This window comes from Nomascus leucogenys, chromosome 4 (genome assembly GCF_006542625.1).
Source record: "Nomascus leucogenys isolate Asia chromosome 4, Asia_NLE_v1, whole genome shotgun sequence".
Taxonomy (NCBI): domain Eukaryota; kingdom Metazoa; phylum Chordata; class Mammalia; order Primates; family Hylobatidae; genus Nomascus; species Nomascus leucogenys.
The window spans coordinates 2172501-2198291 of NC_044384.1; the positions used below are offsets into that span (position 1 = coordinate 2172501).

The 25791-nt window shown below is 43.9% G+C and overlaps 1 long non-coding RNA gene across 1 annotated transcript; it reads left to right on the plus strand.

The window, feature by feature from the left end:
- Positions 1 to 4751: 4751 nt before the first annotated feature.
- On the plus strand, positions 4752 to 24088 carry LOC105739645. Its single transcript, XR_001115597.2, has 2 exons — positions 4752 to 4842; positions 22870 to 24088. It is a non-coding gene; the product is annotated as an uncharacterized LOC105739645 (long non-coding RNA).
- Positions 24089 to 25791: the final 1703 nt, after the last annotated feature.

Below are 25791 nucleotides of genomic sequence, written 5' to 3' on the forward strand. Positions count from 1 at the left end.
TGTGGGGCTGTCTGGGCTAGTGTGAAAGTTCAATTGCAGTGAAAAACAGCTGACCTTCCTTCTTCCTTCTGTGTCGCCTCCTCTATTCCTTTCTCTGTCTTCCATTTGTTTTCCTTCTTTACTTTTGAACTTTTTTTTTCAACACTGCCTGTATTTCTTTCTTTTTTATTATCATTATTATACTTTAAGTTTTAGGGTACATGTGCACAATGTGCAGGTTTGTTACATATGTATCCATGTGCCATGTTGGTGTGCTGCACCCATTAACTCTTCATTTAGCATTAGTTATATCTCCTAATGCTGTCCCTCCCCCCTCCCCCCACCCCACAACAGTCCTCGGAGTGTGATGTTCCCCTTCCTGTGTCCATGTGTTCTCATTGTTCAATTCCCACCTATGAGTGTGAACATGCACTGTTTGCTTTTTTGTCCTTGCGATAGTTTACTGAGAATGATGGTTTCCAATTTCATCCATGTCCCTACAAAGGACGTGAACTCTTAAAAGTAGAAGTAGGCTTGTAGGATGTAGGCTGTTGAGTGGGGGGAGGCACGTGTCTGCTTTTGAGCACGAGAATACGTCACCCTTGTTTACAAAGACTCTGGGGATATTCTTCAAGTACTATTTTGTCTTACATGAAAATGAACACCTACTACTTCTACATCTCAAGGAGAAAAGAAAGTGTTAAATTGAAAAAACTGTATAACATCAGCTAAGGGAGGTTTCTTTCATGTGGATTTTGGGAAACATGTGTGAGACAATTGGCCATTTTTTATAAGTAGGGATGATGCTGTTGATTTCATAATAATTTATCATCTCCAATCTCCCTGCTGTCTGCTTGGAAATGTGTTACAGCTGTCTGTCACTGAATTTGAGGGATTTGGCAACAATAGTCTGTATAAATGATATTTTCAATATTTCCTTCATGGTTCAGGCATTATTTCCCATATATTCCCACATATTCATATATATATATATATATATATATTCATAAATTTGCCAATTTCCACAATTTCTCAGGTATACACAAACATAGTACACCCTCTTGGTAATTACCTCATTTAAAATACGAGAGTGAAAAACTGCAGAACTGTGTGAAATGACAAATCTGTTAGTTTACCTCACTATAGTAACCTGATTCTATACCTCAAATATACACAGTAAAATTTACTAAAAATAAAATACAAAAATGAAAATATTGTATAATATTTCCTAAGGGATATTTTCCACAAAATTTTCTGGTTTATTCTGCCAACTGATGAATCCGTGCATACATGTCAGGTGTAATGATCTCCCAAACAGAGGGTAAAACATATCTAATCCTTCTGTCTCCACCAACCATAAGACAACAAAGAAAATAACTCACACTTCATGGTATACGCAACAAACTAACCAAAGGGCCTGGCAGCTTTGACATAGTGCTTAGAAGGCACACCTCAATTGTGGTTTTCCTTGTGTAAGTATCAATCTGATCAGAATATAGTATATTATTGGATTTCTAATTTTCTGTGAAAAGACCAGGCTATGTTAAGCAGCCTTTAGCAAGCTGTCACAGATGAGACCAATAAGCACATCCTGCCTTAACACACAGCAAGGGTTGCCAAGGATACGATGTCGAGGAACGAGGGTCAGGAGTCAAACTGACCAATATTGAGTAAATTGCATTGGTCTGAATGATTCCCCCTGAGCTAGTAATGATATAGCAAGCACGTAGTTTGGTCTGCAGACAGATAAATACTACATTTGAAGATCTACAGAGAGCTGCATTTGGCAATTGTTATATATGCACGAATTTGGTTTGTGTGTGTGTAAAGTATATAAAAATACGCATGCCGAGGCTAACATGACAATGAGTTGGATATACATTAACTATATATAACTACAAGGGTACATATATACCTACTTACTCATGTTCTTAGTTTAAAGTAAATCAGGGCTATACACCAATCTATACAAAAATATTATAATAAAAATATATACAATTTTTTTTATTTTGATATTTATAACCATGAGTTTTGACCTCAAAGGATATGGTGATTTTTCAGTATACTACAAAACTAGAGAAATATGATCTAAAGAGTTTTTTTTAATATAAGAGTCTCCACAAACTGTTTCAAACACATGACATGAAAGTTTATTATCAGATTTCACAAACAACCTAAAACTTTAAAAAGCAAACATGAAAGAGTTCAGAGGTAGTCTTCTTAATAAGCATTCTTCTAAACACTAAAATTCATACTTTTTTCCTACGTAATCAATGTTTTAATCCCTATTGCAGCCTTCCCGTTAATAAGCTGGCTGAATAAGAAGTTGATGCATTTCTAAGCCTTTCTCTGCCTTCTCCTCTTTGCCTCTGTCACCATTTGGCCTTTCCTCATAGTTTGTCATGGCTCAAGGATTAAACAGTATGCATTAGTGCAGTTGCATTAAGAAAAGGCCTGTAATGGCAAGAGACTCAAGGCATGTCAGGCTGGATCCATAACTCGAAGAAGACGAATATAACAGAAGACCCAACATTTTGAAGACTGGCCTAGGTTGACCTAGCTCTTGCTGGCAGCTTTTTAGAACTGTTCCTCTCTCCAGAACTGTCCTCTTCTCCAGAACTGCCCCCCGTTTCCAGAACTATCTCTTTCTCCAGAACTATTCCCCTCTACAGAACTACCCCAGCTCCAGAACTGTTATTCTCTCCACAACTATCCTCCTCTCCAGGGTTGTCCCCCTCTCCAGAACTGTTCCTCTCTTCAGAACTGTCCCCCTCTCCAGAACTATTTCCCTCTGCAGAACTGCCCTCATCTCCAGAACTGTCCTTCTCTCCCAAACTGTTCCCCTCTCCAGAATTGTCCCCATCTCCAGAACTGTTCCCCTCTCCAAAACTGTTCCCCTCTCCAGAAATGTTCTGCTTTCCAGAACGGTTTCAGAACTCTTCCTCTCACCAGAGTGGAACAGTCGCAAGTAAAACAGTCAACACTAAGATTCTATCATATTTAATTTAAAGTTTTATAAACAAGTCAGAGAGAAAAGACTGAAGAGGATATATGAAAGGTAATTTCTGTTGGGTGTCTTCCCATGTAAGATAGGTTTCAAACATTTCGAAAATATTATAACCCTGCAAATTTATAACCTCAATGAAAACAGACTTTTTTCTTTATCATCCTTATTTACTAACGTATCTTTTCCAGAAATGACTTAATCACATTTTCTGTACCATGATGAGATTTACACCCTTGGCTTGAAGGATGTTCTTTCATGTCTATAGTGTGGCACATACACATTGATGTGTGTTTGTGCATAAAACAACACCACAGAATGTTCTGAAAGTATTTGGATAAGTATGTGAGTTGCTCATACTATATAATTTACATCTTTAAAAATACCTTTGTTCCCATTTTCTAAGTTGAAAAACAAAAGTCAAAACTGGTTTCCTAAAAAACAAAGGGGCATGTGTTTTATGATTTAATGGATGTCATTTGATATTTACTGTTTCTAAATCTATAGATAAAGGACAGAAAAAAAAAATGGCCAGTGCAGTTCTAGATGAACGGTTAAGAAAGGAATTATTCTAAGTCTGAAGTAGTGCATTTATAAAAATGCTGAGTTTTGTCTGTGTTCAATTGGGATACTGACCAGAGGGAGGCTGCAGGCAAGATAATTAAGTTTCCTTTACTAATTTAGTTCTTTGTAGCATTTGCAGCTATCTTTTCTAAGTGCCTACTGCCCAGTCCTGTCACCTTTGATGCTGGATTGGCTGCCAAGGTGAAAGATGCTACCCTGAAAATCCTCACTGAAGCGTCCCTTACATTACTGCCTGAAAGGGGGCTGCCCAGATATTTTAAATTTGCTTGTTTTATTTCACACATGTCCTGCAATCTACACTAATTATACTGAGATTTCAGTATTGGTTTCAACAGAGAAGTGATTGATGAGGAAGATGCTTGGGATAGTCTATAGCAAATAATAGAAAGGAAAATTAATAAATCACAGCTCTTTTCACATAAAGAAAGACAATTTTCTGTAAGGTGAACTATTTAAAACACAATTAGCTCATTCATGTCTTGGCAGCAGGAAAGACTGTTTTTAGACCTGCAGTGAGCTCGCTCTTCACTTGAGATTTAAACTGACAAGTAAGAAGATGTGTAGTCTTGAACTTGTTCCTCTGCTAACGAGGTCTCACTCACCTTGCTCCTGAAGACGCATCCTCCCATCTGTGCGTTCCCGTATGCAAAGGAGAGGATATTTTCAGGCCATTTCCATGCTCTGCTGCAGACATTCTGTACTGAAAATACCAATACATGGGAGAAAGAGAGACCAGGGACTCGAATGTGTCTCTGTAGGGCCCTCTTAGAAATCAACGCATCCAACATTATTAAAGATACCTTTTGGGGAAAATATTTTATTGGAAATATCCTAAACTCTGAAAATGCTTCATTAAATGATCTTTGTGCTGTTTGTGCCCCCAGGTTCTTAGGGGTTGCCGCTCTGTTTTACCCTGGAGTTCCCTTCTCTGGTCACTCTACACCTCAGCGGAGGGGGCAGGGTCATCCTGGTCTCTGGCTCTGATCAGTACCTATTGCCGAACTGATGCGGTTTGGCTGTGTCCCTACTCAAATCTCATCTTGAATTCCCACGTGTGGTGGGAGGGACCTGGTGCGAGGTGATTGAGTTATGGGGGCGGGTCTTTCCCGTGCTGTTCTCGTGACAGTGAATGGGTCTCACGAGATCTGATGGTTATAAAAACGGGAGTTTCGCTGCATAAGCTCTCTTTTTGCCTGCCGCCATCCGCGTAAGATGTGATTTGCCTCTCCTTGCCTTCTGCCATGATTGTGAGGCCTCCCCAGCCACGTGACACTGTGAGTACAATTAAGTCTCTTTCTTTTGTAAATTGCCCGGTCTCCGGTAGGTCTTTTATCAGTAGCGTGAAAACGGACTAATACACTAACAAACCATAAACCAGCACTTCCAGCCCAGATCTTCTCCTGAGAAGGAGAGGGAACACAAATGGCTCCACACATTTTGGCGGTGTAGTGACATTCCATTGTCCTAGTGTTTCTTGTCACTGCGGGTCCCAGCGAGGTCTTCCCTTGCTCCAGTTCAGTTTCAGGAGAAGAGCCTGCACCCACTCCTAGTAAGTTCTTGTGGCCCCCTGTGACCCGTCCGCTCCTACGTGAGCAGCCCCTTATGAAAATCCTCCAATTGTTCTAGTTGAGTGTGTCACTCATTTCTGGCAGTTCTAGCATATTCCAGTAGGTGGTCTGTTCTGCTGTGTGGAGGAGAGCGGGAGAAGAGATAGGCACTGGGAAACCAGAGTGTATGCTAGCCCGATTGAGATGGGTAAATTTAGAAGGTGTCATTATCATTTTACTTCAAAGACTTTGGATTTCCAGAGTGTCATATATATCAATATTTAAATATAAAAGCAAGAATTCCAGTCCTGCATGGATCAATAGTAATTATTTTAGAATAGTCGGATACATTGATTTATCTGCATCTCTGACCCCATCCACTAACACGAGTAAGCAAGAGTTGTATGTGTGCTTACATATATGAGGGGCGTGGGGCGTCTTGGCCAGGTGGTGCCCCGCAATGGCGCTTGCCGGGTAACCTGCACTCAGCCTCTATTCTTGGAGTTAGAGTGTTTGATCTTCACATTGTTACTCATGTCCATATTGGTAAACATTTAGGAAAAATGGAAGCGTGGCAGTTTCTTTCGTTGTATAGAGTTTATACTAAAGGACATCAAAACCACCCTCTCTTTTACCTTTTAACATGCACAGAATTTATTACCATTTAAAATAATTTTTCCAAAGTCTCCTCTAATTCCCGGTGGAACTTCTGGAGGTGAGGTGACTGGGCAGCTGTGTGTGTTGTGCTGGTAGAACTGGGATCGGGTCACCTGATGAAGGAGATGCAATTTACTTAATAAAAGTAGAATCACTGAACAGTCAATTTTTATTCTGTGTTGATAAAAAAATGGTGTCCAATAAAAAATAAACCCAGACGGGGATGCTTTCCCTCGAGGTTGGTCTGTTCTCAGGAGGGGCTGGTGACAGGGCTGTCTATGGGGCTCAGACTGTGTGTGGGGACCTGGAGAAGGTGGAAAGCTTGGCCCGTGTTTGACTCCCAAGCATGACGTCTGACACATCAGCGGGAACAAGCCATACAGCTAATCATGCATGAGGCACGGAGTTTGAGGGACTCGTCTGGATCTCACCTAAGCCGCATGGGGAGGGCGGCACCTTGTAGTGAGCTGTCTGCAGGAACACCGTGGTGAGATTTCTTACCCTTCACCATTTTCCAGGATCACAGGGCTCAGGCGAAGTCCAAGACTGTCAGAGGTGTGGATAAAGTTAAAATATTTAACCTTCTCATGTAAACATAAGGTAAAATTTTATTGTTCTTTTCCTCAAATATGATAGTAGATATTTTCAGAATAGAGAATGTAGAAGTATAATAAAGTCTTCTTAGCTCAAGATCTCAAAAAAAAAGCATATTCTTAATTCTTTAAAATTGTTTAGGATGTAATTCACTTAGGGAACCAATGTCTTTTGTGGAGCCTGATTAAGTTTGAAGCATAAGCTTTGGACTCAGAACTGAGCTGGACTCGCTTCACCTCACTTCACTGAGCTGCGTGGGCTTGGAGGGATGGTATGTTCTGTAACCTCATCTGCAAAATGGGAACAGTAAAAGCAACTGTCTCAGAGTGCCTGAAAGACCAAGTGAGCTCGTATATGAAAAATGTTGTCGCTGTGTCTGCTTCATATTTAGAAATATTTAATAAATGAAGATTATTCTTATTATTAATAATATTAACATATGAATAAAATAATGTTTCTTTTCACATCTTCATTGCAAAGATAAGAGAAACTACAATATTTAAAAATAAAATGCTGGCTGGGTGCAGTGGCTCATGCTTGTAATCTCAGCACTTTGGGAGGCTAAGGTGAGAGGATTGCTTGAGCTCAGGAGTTTGAGACCAGCCTGGGGAACATGGTTGTCACCACAAAAAATACAAAAATTAGCTGGGCATGGTGGCACATGCCTGTAGTGTCAGCTACTGGGGAGGCTGAGGCAGGAGGATCAGTTGAGTCCAGAAAGTGGAGGTTGCAGTGAACCGAGATCACACCACTGCACATCAGCCTGGGTGACAGAATGAGACCTCATCTCAAAAAAAGAAAAAAATAAGTAAAATAAAACGTTCTATAATATGACTATCATTAATACAAATTAAGTCATTTGAAGGATATCAACTTTTTATTTCTTTCTAACTTATGGTCATGCTTTAAAATTTAATTACTATAATCGTTAAAATCAGATAAATGCTTCAGGACAGATATTTTCCTGTCATGTGTTCTACCAGGACGGCATTATCAAGAATATATTGAAATTAGTGCAAACCAAAATGAACCACACATAAAAAGCATACAATGTAAGTTTTTTCTTATATTTCACATTTCTAATTGTAGAGGGGAAGTACCACATTTAGGTTGAAAATCAACTAATTATAACATTAGAAATGAAATCGTAGAAACATTAGGAAACTCACAACTTGAAAGGCATCTTCTTCATGAAACGCACACTGGCCCTTAAGTACAGTACAGTGCTGAGAATGTCACCGTACTCTTACTACGGGAGGTAATGAGGCCTTAAATTGGGGAAAATTTACAGACTAGAGTATTTTATTGGTATAACTTTCCAAAATGATTACTTAGGAAGCTATTAAATGGAAAATTCATCAGAAGAGTAGAATATGGAAACGGTGAGATTAAAAGTAACCCTTGTCCTTGAACATTATTTCTGCCATTTTTACGCACTCCAGTACTGGCGCCTGTTTCCCAGCCTCCCCTTCCCTCACTCCCAAGACTTTCTCCCCAACTTCCGAGACTGTTTCACAGTTTCACATCTTTGTACACACTGCTCCTCTTAACTAGACATGTGCGCCTAGCGCACCCTAACGCATCCTCGTTCGCCCCTGGTTCAGCCACCGTCTTCTCTGAGAAGCCCTATGTGGGACTGCAGCTGGATGTCAATGCCATTGACCCCAGGGCCCTGGACCCTCCGTATCCGGCACTCCTACTGCTGTATTCCCAGTAACAGGTTCAAATGGACCCACTGTCATGTGGCTCTTACCTTCTGTGCTAGGAGCTCCTTACAGATAGAGGCTTAATCCTAGGATCTTTGTGCCTCTAGGATTTGGCATCATGCTCGGCGTACAGTAGGGGCTGGATAAATGTCTGTTGTATTAAGTTTATTTCAACATTTTTATGCGAAATGGCAAAATCTAAACTATAAGTCAAACATCGAAGCTAGAGGATGCAATATCTTTATGTGAAGGAAAAGCCATCTCTCTTAGGAATATCTTCAGAGGAAGCCATTGTAGGCGCAGAACAAACATTCCTGGGCACCACATGGAACGGAAGGAAACTGAGTTTTGGGAAGTGGAGTTTTTGTAGGCAGGAGCCGTACATAGCACACGCTGGGGCAGAGGATAGAAATTGTGACTTATTATTGGAATCCGTATGCTATTCCCAAGATGACGGGGTTCCATTCAGATCTTTTACATATAATTTGGTTGTAATATATTGGTGAGGGTTGGGGGAGTGATTTTTTTTATGACGAGGTTAGGGGAAAATTGAAGAGGAAAAATGAAAGGTAGCAAAACTGTTCTCCATAAGGTAAGAGAGAAACGCAGTGAAGACGAGGGAGGAAGCCGCCTTGAGAGATTGAGAGATACAGAGCGGGTGTGTGTGTTGGGGGTTCTGTGAGATCATGAGTATTAAGTCCTGTATTTGCAAGTAGACTAAGTGTTGGGTGGATAAGCAGAATGAGCACGCTCACTCGTGGGCACTGTGAGGGCAGCACGTTTTTTTTTTCATTTTTTATTTTTTTATTTTAAGTTCTGGGATACATGTGCTGAGCATGCAGGTTTGTTACACAGGTATACATGTGCCACGGTGGTTTGCTGCGCCCGTTAACCCGTCCTGTAGGTTTTAAGCCCTACGTGCATGAATGCATTAGGTATTTGTCCTAATGCTCCCCCTCCCCTTGCCTCCCACCCCCCAACAGGCCCCGGTTTGTGCAACACGTTTTAAAAAAATAGTACGGGTCAACTATTTTAAATACAATGAAGGTGTTTTCACCATGAATTGATGTGAGAGGGGAAAGGTTAGGGCTTCATGATTATTTTTAGAAAATAAGAAAGACTAAAAATGTAAAAACAACGAACCAGGCAATCAAGAGATAATATCACACAAGATGTCTTCTAATTTTGGGCTCTCTGGGGCTCAGGCCTGCGAGCTGTAAGTTGAAGCTGCAGAATCCCAGGTCATGGAGGAAGGGTTATAAATCCATAGGCTGGGAAATCTGCCCTCCAAGAACACGCCCTCGCTCACTGAGTCTGAGTCATGTAGTACAAAACCTGGCCTCGGATATAAGATTCTCTAATTTACCTGTTCCTCCCCCAGTTAAAGGACGCTTAAACAGGGGCGCACGGTGACAGATGCGGCCCCGGCACAGCGGCACTGGCGTTGAGATTCCACATCAGCATCGGTGTGGACCTGAGAGAACCATTGCGCCTTTTGCAGACCCAGCCTGGATTCTATTTTTAGTTTTCTAATCCTTTAATACTCTTTCCTAGGGATCTGCATCCAATATCCTTGAAATATCAAAATTTGCTTCCTCTGAAATGAATGGATATAAAATATACTGTTAGTATTATAATAACTGAAATCAACAAGTTACAATTCATGACTGTTGCTTCATTTTTACTAATTTTAGAGGGCTTAATGAATCTGTTCATGTTGTTCCAATATTCCTTAATGATTTACTTTATAATGATTTATTTTTAAAGGGTAGAACCTTCTTCAAACAAGGATCACTGAGTATAATTTCCTACGAGATGATTTGTGAGTCTCCATGCGTGAGTCTATGGCTAAGGTTGAAATTTAGAAGTTGGCAGCATCTAACCAAGGAAGTATTGAAAATTACAATAAAATGCCCTGATTGTCTCTTTATGTGGTTATGTAAACTGATGTTAATTTTCGTGAGGGGAAATAGAAGAGGGCTACTACAGCAGGATGCCTCTGCAGCAACAGAATGAATACTTGCTTTAAAAAAAATGTCAAAATGTGGATGTGCCTCCAATCATTTAAAAAATAGAAGGTGATAAGTTGAAAATGTCAGGTAATTGGCAGACAGATAGAAAGTTAAACTGTGTCCTCAGTGAAGAAAATTAACCAGCAGCTGCCAGCAGGGACCCCAAGGTCATGTGAATGCCAGAATCAAGCAAAGCCCAATCATTCAGAGGGGGTTCTCGGCTGATATTTCCCCTCCCTGGTCATTTTCAGATCTCTTAGGAACTGCCCTGAACTACTGCCAACATGTGTTCATTTCTAAAAATTACATAGATTGTGATTTATTACCCATCACACTACAAAAATCCACTGCGAATTAAATCAGCCCTTTGTTTAAATTGCTCCCCGGCAATGCGCATCATATCATCATAAATGACATTGAAGTTATAATCTGCAGCCCTTGGCCTCAGCCGCTGATAAGGCCCCACCATGGGACGATCAATACTTACTATTCATTTTTGAAATTATCTCCACATTGATCCCTGAACAAGCGCCAGCAACACAGAGGCACAGTGCCTTTAATACAATAATTATATAAAGGTTTACAGGCTCATCCTCCCAGCCAATAAAAGCTGTCAACTGGCAGGGACAGTTACAATCCTATAATCCATCAAAACGCTGTTCTCTGACCTATGGGCTTCTGGGCTTTCAGGAGACCACGATAAACATGCTCGTGCCGGAGAGGAGAGCCGCACAGACCTGCTAAACAAAGGCTGCAGATGGATGCCACCGATTAACCAAAAATCCTCCAAGTAGCCCGGTGTACTATTTTCTGTTAATGAAGGAAACAATGAAGGATTGTCTATTTGCTAATTGTCATTTACTCAGAAGGAGTGCAGCTAGCCACTTTGCTGTTTTATTTTTTGGTCTTTAATTGATCAGGTTTGACTTTGAACCGGATGATGTATGGTAATGAAGTAAGCCCATAGAAATCATGGTGCAGACAGGTATCTCAGGAGAGGAACAAGTGAGTATCTGAGACAGGGAAGGGAGACGATCAGTGGGCAGGGCAAATAGTGTCCGTGCTCACAAACAGGCACACACACATCTGCAATGCACATGTCCCCACACCCAAATATTCATGCACACACACATACACAGGTACTGACAACACACGCACAAATGCACCCACAAAAACATACGTACATATATGCACACATATATGCACAAACATATAAACCTGTACATGCAAACGCATATGCACATACACATGCAGCCTACACACATGCTATACACATATACATCTACCCACATGTGCACATGTAAACACACAATACACAAGTACACACATACGTAGACACATGCCCCACACAAGACACACACACAATACATACATGCCACACACGTGTTCACATGCAACACATCCATGCACACAAACACACACTTCTACACAGAGACACATACCCACACACAACTATGCACACAGAAACACATGCACACACAGACACACAGGTACATGCGTATACACACACTCAAACACATCCCCCACAGGAACACACACATACTTAAACACACCCCTACACACCCATACAGACATATACCACACAGAATGATAGTAACAAGGCTTCCTGCTCCAGCTTCATTGGATATTGTGCATTCACTAAAGAAGTCTTGCAGCTCATCCATGCCTGAGTGTTTGTATTACCATTAATATACCACACAGTCATTTACTGAATCCGTTTAACGTGCCATTGAATTAAATCTTGCTTAGGAAAATATTAATAGGCTGAAAAAAGTTAACTGAAAATCCTTTGCATTTTCTATTCATTTTTAACTGTTTTCAATTATGATTTGAAAAACACATTTATTGTAGGGGTATGGCTGGGGTGCTGGAGGAAGAGGCACATTCCATGAGGGTGTAGGGCCCGGATGGCGAACTTCCTCTCCCAGCTGAGGAGTGAGGGGGCAGTCACCCCAAGTGCTCTGGGCGGGGGAGGGATGAGCAGAGGCTGGTGTGGGACGGCCATGGAGCCTTCGTGCGTGCACAGATTTAGGGTGCGTAGGTGCTGAAGAAACACAGCTTCGATTTCAATATGGGCTTAGATCTCAGTGATTTTAACTCTTACCTTAGTCCAAAGCCTGCCTTTCAGGTCTCCACTCGAATTCCTCTGCTGCCTGAGGATTTGGCCAATCTGTTTCAGAGGTGATGTGCATCTCAGTAGTGTCAAACATGACAAGCTACTAACTTTTCAAAGAATTTCAGGAAATTTGTTAACCTTTAAAATTGTTAATGTCAAACTCCTCAGGAGAAATGACGCCCTGGTATGAAGGGAGCGGGCTCATGCTATTTTTGTTGGAGTAAATTCTACTACTTTCTGAGTGGTTGAATAAGATTTTAGATAAGAAGATTTGAGAAAACTTGGCAGACCAGGTTTATCTAGTGTGGGCCAGAACAAGCAAATTGCAGGGCTACACATGGTGGGCAGAAAATGTCAAATCATAGCAATGCGATGAATGCAGAAATTCTTAAAAAATATATCAGATTTGGAGGGTTACTAAAATTTATGTTAGGCCTTGATATCTTCTGATAGATGAATTTTTAAACTATTGTTTTAAAGTTACATTGCATGTCAATTTTAAGAATGCACTGGAGAGAGAAAAATCAGTAAAGCATGAGCCCCACTTTTAAAGCACCCACAGTTGAGAGGGGACAGCTGAGATGTGAGGGGCACCCCAGAAGCGTATTGTACAAGTGGCCTCCACAGTGATGAGCAAACGCAGCTCCCGGAGGAAGGGGTACGGGGAGCCTTCTGAGGGAAACCAGGATCTGGAGGGCACCATCCCAGCATCCCGAGAAGTGGTTGTCCCACAGAGGGTCCTTCCACCCACCCGCCATGCTTTCCTGGGTCTGTGCACGCTGTCCCTGCCAGAGGACCTCAGTGAGCAACTGAAGGCAAGTGGAGAGAATAGAACCTGTGGGAAAATGCAGAGGGAGTCACAGCGGACAGTCCTGCATCCTAACAGAGCATTTGATGGCACGGACAGTGGCAACTTTGTGTTTCAAACCTAAGTGAATGTCTCAGTGTTGGCTCCTGCAGGCTCCTCTAAGGCATAGCACCAGATGTTGTCTGCAGGGGTTCGAAGTTAGCCCACAGGGAGGCTGCTGATTCTGGCCCACGTCTCACCTGCCCTCGGCTCTTCCAGTGCCAGCTTTGGGCTGCAGACTCAGCACACGCGCATAACCAGCTGTCCTGCTTGGACACCACTGCAAGAGGGTGGACTCTCCTCTGTGGTGGCAGCACCAGGCAAGAGCTGCGGAAAAGTCACTCTAGGAAGGCATGGGAATGCCAAGAGCTCCTGCCCAAGATCCTTCACTGTGACGAAGACCCAGACGTCTATCCTGCCTTTTTGTACAAACGTCTACAAACGATCAAAACACACTTCAAACTCTAAGGGGAAATGTAAAACAAAAGAAGCTTGTTACTTCCCAGAAAAGGAAATCATGTAATTGAATTGTGAATCGGGAATTTATAATGAAGGCAAAAATCTAGTTTACAATTCTCTCCCGAAAGACTCTATTTGGAAGTGACCGTGCTGTCTTGAGATGTGTATTTCATATGAGGAATTCCACTAATCAGGACTCTGTGCACGCTGCTAGAAGAAAGTTTGAAGCTTCTATAAAACCTTGAACTGAGTCCCTGGGAACCTATGAGAGGCTTCTGCAGGCACACGGCAGCCTTCACGATGTTCTCTCCTCATTCACATCTGCCTGCTGCACACCCCAATTCTCACACACACCGCCGTTCTGGTCTCCTCCCTGCTAATGGGGAATTCCCTGGTAAAAAGGTAAGTCTGTTCACACCTCTGCTTTGCTTAAAAACCTTCAGTGGCTTGCCAATTTCTCAAGATAAAGCCCAACATTCTTTATTCCCCCCAGTTATTTAAATTTATTGTTTATTCTTAACTTTTATTTCAGTTTCAGAGGTACATGTGCAGGCTTGTGATATAGGTAACTTGTGTGTCACAGTTTGGTGTACAAAATATTTTGTCATCTAGGTAATAAGCCTAGTACCTGATGGATAGTTTACCACTCCTCTTTCTCTTCCCACCCTCCACCCTCCAGTACACGTGTCCATGAATAGTCAAAGCTTAGCTCCCATTTGTGAGAATGTACAGTATTTGATTTTCTGTTCCTGGATTAGGTTTCTAAGGATAATGGCCTCCAGTTCCTCCCATGTTACTGAAGAGGACATAATTTTGTTCTTCTTCATAGCTATGTGGTATTCCATGGTGTATATGGACCACATTTTCTGCACCCAATCTTCTGTTGATGGACATTTAGGGTGATTCCATGATTTTGTTATTGTGAAAAGTGCTGTGATGGACATATGCATGCAAGTGTCTTTATGCTGTGATGGACATATGTGTGCATGTGTCTTTATGCTGCGATGAACACACATGTGCATGTGTCTTTATGCTCTGATGGACACACACATGCAACTGTCTTTATGCTGTGATGGACATATGTGTGCATGAGTCTTTATGCTGTGGCGGACACACAGGTGCCTGTGTCTTTATGCTGCGGCGGACACACACGTGCCTGTGTCTTTATGCTGCGGTGGACACACAGGTGCCTGTGTCTTTATGCTGCGGTGGACACACAGGTGCCTGTGTCTTTATGCTGCGGTGGACACACACGTGCCTGTGTCTTTATGCTGCGGTGGACACACACGTGCCTGTGTCTTTATGCTCCAACAGACACACACATGCAAGTGTCTTTATGCTGCGATGACCACACACGTGCATGTGTCTTTATGGACCTAGAGCAGGCTCTTCTGAGCTCAGTGATTTCATTTTGTACCACTTTTACCCTTGGCCGGGAGAGCTCAGCCTTATCTCCGTACTCCACAGCCCTGTGGTCCCCTACTCTGGAACCTCGTGCTACAGATTCCTGCATCTCGAATGCCCTCGACCTCCATTCTTCCCTTTCCCACCTTTACTTTCATCCTAGTAACTCTCCACATCCCAGCTTATAGGATCTGTCTGGTGCCAGCTGCCCTACTGTTCTAGTCCTCCCTCCTGCCAGCACTTGCCCCACATTTAAGTGAATATGTGGGAGATGGTTATACAATGTCCCACCCCCTTACAGGACTATAAGTTCTTAAAGACAGAAAAAAGTCCTTTTCATCTGATGATGATATTTCTAGTGCAAAACACAGTGACCTAAAACTGCTGCCACTCTACAAATATTTGTCAAATGAATAAAAAAGTTATTCCTGGCCGGGCGCAGTATCTCACACCTGTAATCCCAGCACTTTGGGAGGCAGAGGCGGGTGGAACATGAGGTCAGGAGATGAAGACCACCCTGGCCAATAGGGTGAAACCCGATCTCTACTAAAATACAAAAAATTAGCCCAGCATGGTGGCGGGTGCCTATAGTCCCAGCTACTGGGGAGGCTGAGGCAGGGGAATTGCTGGAGCCTGGGAGGCAGAGGTTGCAGTGAGCCGAGGTCGCGCCACTGCACTCCAGCCTGGCAACAGAGCGAGACTCCGTCTCAAAAAAAAAAGGGCGGGGGGAGTGATTCCTACCCGGGTCTTTTTGACCACAGGGTTAAGCCTCTACCTAAAGTGTTACAGGTCTCTAATGTTATTTTTCATCTTTATCAAATGAGGAGCATATTTTTCATTGTGCTAAAAAATACATAACGTAAATCTTAACAGCTGAACCAGTTTTCAGTGCATTTTAGTAGCGTGAAGTATATTTGCAGGGCTGTGAAACAGAGCTCCATGGAATCCTCCCCAGCCACGGCCACATCTGACAGCACCCCCGAGAGACACCAGGCCTCCAATTTGGTGTGGGGGTGTTAGAGAACCCCTGCTGTTGTTTTTTCTCTCACTAAAATCCTATATCCACCTTCATAAGCAGTAGGCCCTTTTTGGCAGAGCACCAGCCCACACTGGGGCTGGGATCCTGATCTTTGGTCTGAAACATGCAGCCAGGGCTTCTCATATTTTGGATGTGCAGGCTGCTGGGGGCCCGATCTTTGCCAGGGAGGTCTCTCACCATTTTACTCCGTTGATATTTTGTTCTTTCCTCTATTCCTGAGCTGTTCAGCATGAGGTGACTCAGAAGGAGCATGAGCAGAGATGACCCTAATAGTTGGTGCCAACATAGTTTCTCTGAGAAGTTGAAATCGAGGACTCGTGCCCACTGAGGAGGTCTGGGGAGAGGAGGACTCAGAGCAGCCAGGTGAGGATTCAGGAGCATGACTTTTGAGAACAGAATGGTAAGGTGCGTGCTCAGAGTCCATGGGGGCAGCATCAGGGTGTCCACTCTTGCATGCTGTGCTACACTGGAATCCCATTCTACACCACCTGACCACACACAGCTCTGCTGAGGCATGAGGCCCCGTGGGGGCAGCACCGTCTTCTCGAGGGTGCCCTTCCTTGCTACAGCATCTTGTCTGTGTGTAGCTGCAGGTGTTCCTTAGCAGGGTCTCCATATAGATGACTGCACTGGGAACATTTCAAATCTCCTCCTGTTTCAAACTGCTGTATAAATCATTGTAGGAGTGACCAATGTATATCATATTACCCCACAATACAGAAAGGAATCTTCAGCAGTAATTTAAGTTATAGAAAGTTAAGTTGTTGTAAACTAGGAAATCAAGAGGGGGACGCCTTATCTATGTGAATCCTGTGACCCCCACACATATTATAGAAGCAGTATGAGAGAAAGTTCATGGCGACCCCACGCATATTATAGAAGCAACACGGGAGGAAGTTCATGGCGACCAGGGGTAAGGTCTTCAGGAGGAAGTGTGACTTCGTAGGTGGTATAGTGAATGGCACACTTTTCGAAGCTAGAGGCTCAACCAAGAAGAAAGGATAACAGAGTAGAAATGCATAGGGATAGGAAAGGGGAGTGACAGGAGTGATGGGAGAAGCCAGTCCAGGAAGAGCGGGGTCTTCAGCTGAACACCAGGTTTTCGCCAGCATGAGAAGGTGAATAATTTGAGGAAGAGGTTCTGGATGAAGGGGATTTAGCTCATAAAAGCCTGTGAGCTCCAGGGTGCAGGGGGAAGCTGGGGGTGGGGAAGTAGGGAGGGCAGGAATGGAGTCACCCCTTCCTGGGACACAGGTACGCAGCCCCTTGAGATGAGCGGCCCGGGCCTGGGTAGTCCCCTGGCACTGGCGTCAGATGGGGGTGATATGAGAATGTGCGGCCTGTGCTTTAGCCATCAACGGCTGCTCAACAAACTACCCCCAGACACGGCGTGCCAAAACAGCGATGATGAATAGCTGTCATCTCATTCGTTTCTGTGGGTCACAGGTTTGGGATCAGCTGAACCTGTGATTCCGGAGCAGCTCTTCGGGGAAGCTGCTATCAACATGCTGGCCAGGCTGCAGCCGTCGGAGGCTTAGCCAGGTTCTGCTTCGATGGGGCTCACCTGGAGGGCTACTGCTGGATGCCCCATTCCTCACCACCCCTGTGTCTCTCTAGGGCTGCTGGGGTGTCCTCTGGCCCCTCTCCCCCCAGAGCCAGGAGCTAAGTTAGAGTGAGGCAGAAGCTGGGGTAGCTTCATGGCCCAGTTGCCCTCACTCACTTCGGCAGTCAGCCCTACTCAGTGTGGTAGAGGGTCACAAATATGGATGCCCGGGGTGGGGGTCATGGGGGCTCCCCTGGAGGCTCACCGTGATAAGGAGGTTTGGGGAGTACGTCTGTGCGTTATTGACTGGGGCAAGGAGGGTTGGGCTGCTTTGATCAGAGTATTCGGAGGTCCTGCCCTGGACATGTGTAGCGGGGATGGCTTCTGTGACAGAGACTAGGAGGCACGGAGCACCCCAATCCTGGAGCCCTGGGGCTGCATCTCCCCAAGGACTGCAGACAGGCACTGCTGCAGATGTCCACCAGCTTAGAGGAGAAGCGGGGTTCCAAGGTCCCTTTGCTCTGCCACCCATGGCATTGGCAGGGCTGGAGGAGAATTGCTGTGACCTAGACCAGGCAGAGCTCCCAGGGCCACCCTTTCTCTCTGGGCCCGGGAGGAGGCCAGTGGTGGAGGAGGGGCATCTTGTCTGGACACCAACCTACAGATGGCAGCAGAAACAGACATGAGGATCCCGAGTCCTGGAGGGGCAGGGACTGCAGTTTTATGAATGTCGAATGTTTCCGAAATCTCTTCTGGAGAGGGGATGTGACCCCTGCTGGAGAGAGACAGCTGGAATTAGCTGACAGGGATTTGAGGACAGTTGGATTCAAGGTCATCCAGGGAGGTGCTCAGTCAATAGAAAGAAGCTCTTTCTACTCTCATGGGGTGGGAAGGGGAAGGTGTTAGCAGCGGGAAAAGATAGGGACATCGGAAAAATTTTTGGTTCAACAAAAAGGGATTACTATCCATAATGGTATTACCATTTTTTCTGAGTTAGGTGCTTTTTAAAATGTAACCTTTGAAGTCTACCCCCTACGTAACTGTGTGTGATTCATCAGGGCCATTCTTCTGAAATAACAATGATTAGAGACACCCCTGCCCTATGAACAGTCACTAAAAAAGTGGGACTATCCTTTATTTTTCTTTTCTGTTTTTTTCAAGGATGGGCTTCCTGAATATTCATTCAATTTATGTGCGGATAGGGTAGCCAAGGAGGAAGCTGAGCAAACTAGAGATGCCATCAATACGGTGGGGCTCATCGGAAGTCTCTCGATGGAAAGTTTCAGACGTGGGGAGTTTGCCCACCAGGCTCCAATGCTGCGATTCTTCCAGGCGATGTCTTCTTCAATAACATCTCACTTCCCCCATGAATCACTTCTGATTCTCAGCATTCCACTAGATAATCGCACGGGATTGTGCTAAAATGCGGTCACGTAAAGATATATATGAAATCCTCAACATCCTTGAGGTGCCTTGTCTTGTATTTTTATTTAATTGCTTTCGACTTGTAACAATGGGGAAGTACTGAGCTGTGGAGGAACAGCGGTGGCCGGAACAGCAGACGATGTATCTATTATCTTGCGTGCATGAAGGTCGTCGACCTATGACAGTCGGAGTAGCAGAAACATTAGAAATCATGTGCAATTTAATCTTTACACAAATAAAGGAAAACTATCACAATGCCTGAATAATGAAGACCCCCGGAGAAAAAGAAAGGCCTGTCCCTGAGGATGCTCTTCATTTTCTCTCCTGGACTCGGCGCAGCGCGCACGCGGCAAGATTCACTCCGGACTGACACACGTATTAATGGTATTCTGGCTGGAAGAGAGTGGATGTTCGCCAGTGATTGCCCGTGCAGCTGTGACTCAGTTCTCCTCTCCCTCACTCATTACTGCCTCTTGTCAACTCCCAGAGACCATTGTTCCCTGAAAAACTGTCATCCAGAGTGAAATTAACTGTTTTCCCTTCTATTTCAACTAAGAATGTTTCATGTCCCTTACTTTTCAGAATACACTGCTGTTTACTAAATCTTTTAGAAAGTTACAAAGACAAGACGCACGAGTTCTAAGCCACAATGAAAAGAAAGTTCAAACACAACTCTGAGAATTATAAATTGGGGGTATTTGAGGCAGAAGTGAAATGTCGAGATGCCCTGGTGTGTGACAACAAGGAATGCTTAATGCATGAACTGCCTTAGAAGGTTTGAGATGCAGCAGGAGGAAGTGGGGGGTGCACTCAGCCTGGATCATGTAGGAGAATTCCTCTCTGTTCACGGCCCCTGGACCAGGTGTTCGGTGGGCATTCAGGAAACCGCTGCCCCTCCATGGAGCAGGAGCAGGATTCAGCCTTGGTCATGTAGGATAATTCCTCTCCATGCACGGCCCCTGGACCAGGCGCTCAGTGGGCATTCTGGAAAGCGCTGCCCCTCCAGCAGGAGCAGGATTCAGGCAAGACACAGAATCTCTCTGCTTGCTTCAGCCTACCCTTTCTATGGGACAGAGACAAAAAGGAGGAACCCCCTCAGGCCACACAGCATTCCAGCCACCACCACAGGAGACTCCACACACCCCTCAAACAGGAATAAAGGGTCACAGTAGAACCCGGTAGGAGAATGGCATGGCAGGAAAAAGAGCAAAGACCAATCAGAGGCAGGTGGTTCCTTTAAAGCCTCACTTTTGTTCTATTTAACTACATCATTAACTGTAAGATAACTTTAGATTTACAAAAATGTTAGAAGACGACCTGCCTAGCCTCCACCCCACCCTCTTATTGTCAGCGCCTCTGGTTATGAGGGTGTGTTTGCCACAACTGAGGAAGTGGCACTGGGCCAGTGGTGTCAGCGACACTCACCTTTATCTGGATTTCATTAGCTTTTCCCTAATGCCCCTTCCTGGTCCAGGATCCCACCAAGGACACCACCTCATGCCTAGTTGTGGTGTCTCCTTCAGATCCTCTTTGCTGTGAGAGTTTCTCAGACTTTCCTTGTTCTCGATGGCCTTGACAGTTTTGAGAGATATCAGTCAGGTATTTTGTAGAATGGCCTTGAACAGGAATTGGTCTGATGGTTTTTTCAGGATCTACCCCTCTGCCTTTTTCACATTGTAATGTGTGCATGTAAGCCTAACTGTGTACCTGCCTCAATCTCTAATTATTATCTATCTATCTATCTATCTATCTATCATCTATCTATCATCTATCTATTGGTCTATTGGTCTGTCTCTGTCTTTCTGTGTGTCTATCTGCCTACCTCTCTCTGTCTGTCTATATATCATCTATTTCTATCTCTATCTATACATTTACCTCTATTTATCTGTCATCTACCTTTCTCTGTTATCTGTCTCTATGTATCAACTATCCATATCTATCTCTATTGATTATCTATCATCTATATCTATCTATGTATCTCTTTGTCTGTCTGCCTACATATCATTTCTATCTCTATCTATCATTATCTGTCATCTACCTTTCTCTGTTATCTGTCTCTATGTATCAACTATCCATATCTATCTCTATTGATTATCTATCATCTATATCTATCTATGTATCTCTTTGTCTGTCTGCCTACATATCATCTATTTCTATCTCTGTCTATACATTTACCTCTATCTATACATTTACCTCTGTTTATCTTTCATCTACCTTTCTCTATTATCTACCTCCGTGTATCAACCATGCATATCTATTAATTATCTAGTATCTATCTGTCTATCATCTATCACTCATCTATCTTTTCCTCTAACCACCCCCTCCAACAGTGAGAAACTTGGATTCCACCATCCACCACCCATTTTTTGGTAATTTGTTTAATCTCTGTATACAAGTGCAGGGTTTTCGTGAGAAACTACAGTGCCAATGAACACTTTGGGCAGTGGCTCTCGGAGCCTCCTGCTCCCCGCTTGCTCCTGGTACATCCTAGTACAAGATGCTCTGACCCCGCAGCCATGCTAGGCTCACAGAAGGTGCCTGGGCCCTGGCTTTTGGCACAGGCCCTGTGTGCCATTTCTGGGAGGAGAGCCACGGCATGTGCCTCTGTCAGGCATGCATATAAAAGGCAGATGGGTCCTGTGTCTGCGGGCCCCCACCCAGCACCAGCCCCCCCACCCTGCACAGCTGTGCCACTCTCCACAGGCAGCCTCGCCAGGGCCCCGCTGGCCCTGCCCCCCACACCCTGCCCAGTTCAAATTAATCCCATCACACCGTGCTGTCCACACAGCCCTGCCACAAATTGCTGTCGGTCCTTTTTCATGAATTAGTTATGATGGTCGTGTTTATTTAAATTTCAACTAACCAGTATCCTAAAACTATTGAAGCTTTATATGTATTTATTTATTTTGCTTTGTTTTCTTGCCAGGCTGATTAGAAATTACCGCTTACTGGAAACCGAACGTAAATGGAGGGACTCATTTGCCAAATAGAAAGTGATTTTTTTGATTTGTTTGTTTTGTTTTCCCTCTATGAAGTGGATATTTTCCTCGTGGGATTAGACAAAAAGAATGAGGCTGCGGTGTGCAGTTCTGAGAGAAATACGGAGCAGCTCTGATGGGGGAGGGCTTGGGCTTTGCGTGAGGAATTTAACGACGGTGACTCTCCATGAAGGCGCCAAATCGCTAACAGAAGCAGATACTTTCTTAAGTCTACTTGTCCTTCTCCATCGGTGTTCTGAGATGTGTAATTATTGTATTGAATGTGTATGTTTAGCTTATTCTATCCTGAAATGGCTCTCGAGCATAAAAGAATTGCACTTCAAAAAATGAAAAGCTTTATAGAGCCATTCACTATATCAAGTGTGTTATTCTTTGTTTATTTCCAAATAAACTACCATTCAAGCAATGGCTTTTCAAGATAGCCTATCAGTCCTGGTTGCTTTCTGACTTCAGAATATGCATAAAATATATTGCTACAAATTCCAGTCAATTTCATCATCATCAAAAGTAATAAGCTTCCACATTTGCAGTATCAAAGGCCATTAATATCAGTTTTGAATACCAGAATTCATTAAGTTCATGTGAATGACCTTTCTCGTGCTAGATGGATCAGGCCCCTCCTGAAGTCCCCAACAGCACGCTGTTCATTTGGTTGAGAATTCTGAGGCAAAGGCTGTGACTCTGGACCATGCATTCAATTAGGGAGGGGAAAACTACCCTCTACTAGAATATCACTGAAGGAAGAAATAGAAGCTCTGAAATGTCCCTTCTCAATAATGTTGGGAAAGGAAGGTTGGGACATTCATCCCCATGACAACTTTTAGAAAGCATAAGTATCCAATTGCTAACATCGATTGTTTGTGTTATAGAATTAGTTTAATTCTTTATGGTGTCTAAAATATGGTCAAGTCAGAGCAGTAAGTTCTGATTTTGAGTTCTTCTCTGCTCCGAAGCAGGACAGTGCATGAGATTATATAAAGACTCAGAGCAGAGACACAGCTCCTCCTGCACCAGAGAAATGCAGCTCCGTGAGCCCCGATGGAGCCAACATGCTGCTGGGTGCTGAGGAACAAGCAGTGGCACCCAGGATGGTGGTCTCCAGGGAGAACGGGCACAGAACAACGCATGAGAGGCTGCCTGACTTACGGCCAGGATCGGTCACTCAGCCAGCAAAAACACTGGAAGAAAACGAAACAACCTCAGACTGTCTGCTGCTTTTCCGTAATATATCTGCCCAAAGACTGGACGACAAAGGAAAAGGAGGCTGATGAGGAAACGAAAGGATCCATGGTTCTTGGCTTGCTGGGTGTCTCATCAACAAAGCCCCAGCATCACTCCTGGCAGATGCCCTAGCTTGGCCCGGGCTGGGATGGGCAAAATTCACTGTGGGACTCTTGTTCGAGAGAGGGAGATCAGAGCTGGAAACACTTACCCAGAATGGCCATGCAGACTAAAATTCCAATTCTAAAAATACTTCTAAAATCTAATGTACAACAAAGGAAAGCTGGAAAAATATTTTAAAAAGGATGAAAGGGCAAGAAAAATTCAACCTGCAACCTCAAGGCGATTATAATCTGTGTTCTGCTGCTTCTCAGAGCCACTTCAGTCTTCAGCTTAGAGTCTACCAAACACTAAAATGCAACTGAATACTCAGTTCATACTTGTTTTTCTAATTAGCTGCCTCTTCCATTTGATTAATATTGCCTCCTAATTTAATTGTAAATTGTATTTCTGGTTTATATTTTGCTTCTCCCTCCTGTTGTACCTGGTGACCATCTTCATTAATCATATTGTAGCTTTTTAATGAATCTCATATGCCAATTTATTGTGAACAAGACTTGATATGAAGGCATCTTCATCAAATCATTCATAATCTTGTAACTATTGGTTTATTTTCTGTAACTACCTATAAATGTACACCAAAAAAATGAAAGATTTCCCCTAAAATGTAATGAGGCAGAACTAAGTTTACACAGATTTCTGAGGATGGGTTGAGACGCCAAATTCCGCTTATGTTTGGAATTTCTATTTCACTGGGCTTAGTGAGGGCGCCCATGTTTTGCAATCCTGTGCTCTAGAAACTATCATAAACAGATTCTTCTAATTGTTTGACATTAAACTGCAAATTTGTGTTTTTGTGTCTGCTCAAATATAAAATGTCTTTGGGAAAAATACAGAGAATGGTTCATTAGAGCTGCTTCTACTCTTGTGTCTAAGTCCAAATGGCCAATTTAGGAGGACATCTCTGAATATACACCCCAGGCAGCAGGACCAAATTCAAGATTTCTGATTCTCTTGGCTGGGATGTAACCCAACATATCAGGCACCAAAAGGGCTTGCTTTTGTGTTTTTTCATTTCTATTACTTGGCAGAATCTCTTTTATCTTTGACTCCCCTCACATTCCAGCCTCTTTGTTTTCATAAGTGGAATGGCATTTGTAGGCTAAGCCAAGGACAAAAAGGGAGGCTGTGTGGGGTCACGTTGCGACATAGTCAGCGGCTACCCACAATGTCTTTGGCATCCCAAATAGAAATTTCCAACGGCAAATATCCAGGCATGCTTGAAATCCACAAGCGTGCACTCTGCCTCGTTGCACTTCCACACGACATTGTTTCTCCTTGACACATCGCAAGCCTCAAATCAATGCTGATAGACACAAGAACCCTCTGGCGTCCCCTGTAATCTAGGATTTCCCGTGATGTTACTTGCTGCTCTAATTACTTTTCTTCATGGAAAATATTACAAGTGGTTTGGTTAAGCGCACCCTAAACTGGCCACGTTGCTGTCCTTATAAAAATAAACAAGTGCTCCATTTTTTACACCTCTAAACATGACTTTTCTTTGGAAATGTAGATCCATAGAGTCTCTGGATGACAATAGATTGAAGGCCACCGTCCTGAGTCAGGATTCTCAAGGAAAAGGGCTTGCAAACCTCACAGCCAAGATCATGGTGTTTGCACCAGAAAAGGTCTGGGAAGGGACAGATGGGGCAGTCCACAGACTGGTTGAAGTCCCCAGAGCCACTCAGCCATCATCTGGTTTGCAGCCCTCCTAGTCAGCATTTCACCTCCAAGGGTGCGGGGGCCATGTCCACCCGGCCTTTCCCCAGCGTCTTACCTGGATGGGGGAGTTGGGAACCATGCTCCTCACTCTTCTCATGGTGCCACTGCAGAGAATTGCTAATAAAAGTAATCAGTAAGCACTTGGGTTACTAAAGAGTAGGGTTATGATGTCAGCATAAATAATGAGATACTGAGATCACTGGCGCTGGGGCAGACATGTTCAGAAGCTGTCCCTGAGCCATACCACTGTACTCAGGCAAATCAGAGCCCTGCTCCACATGGGAGGAAAGCAAGATATCCTAAACAGCCCTGTTTCCCTATGCCAGTCACAGACAGCCTGAAATAGAATAAAAAGGAAGAACCAGGCTTCCAGTTTGTTTCCGTCAGGATTTGTCGTTGCAAACCTCAGAAATCAAGCTAATTTAAATAGAAGATAACTTCCCAGAAGACGGTGGGTTACAGAATCATGGGGGTAATCAAGACTAGAGGTGGCAGAGCAGGCAGACAGACAAGGACCTGCTCCTGAGAGGGAAGACAGCCACCAGCATCTGCCCCTGGGAGGGAAGACAGCCACCAGCATCTGCCCCTGGGAGGGAAGACAGCCACCAGAAGCTGCTCCTGGGAGGGAAGACACAGTTGTCAGCCCAGCTGGGCAAAGATGCTGCGCCTCTCATTTGGCACTGCCAGCCAAGAGCTGGACCCTCCCAGGCTGTGGGTCTGGCGAGCACTTTGGTCAGCTCAGAGCCAAAGGTGGGCTGTGTTCTTCTGACCCAGAGGCCAGGTCGCATGACTGCACTGAGCTGTGAGCATGA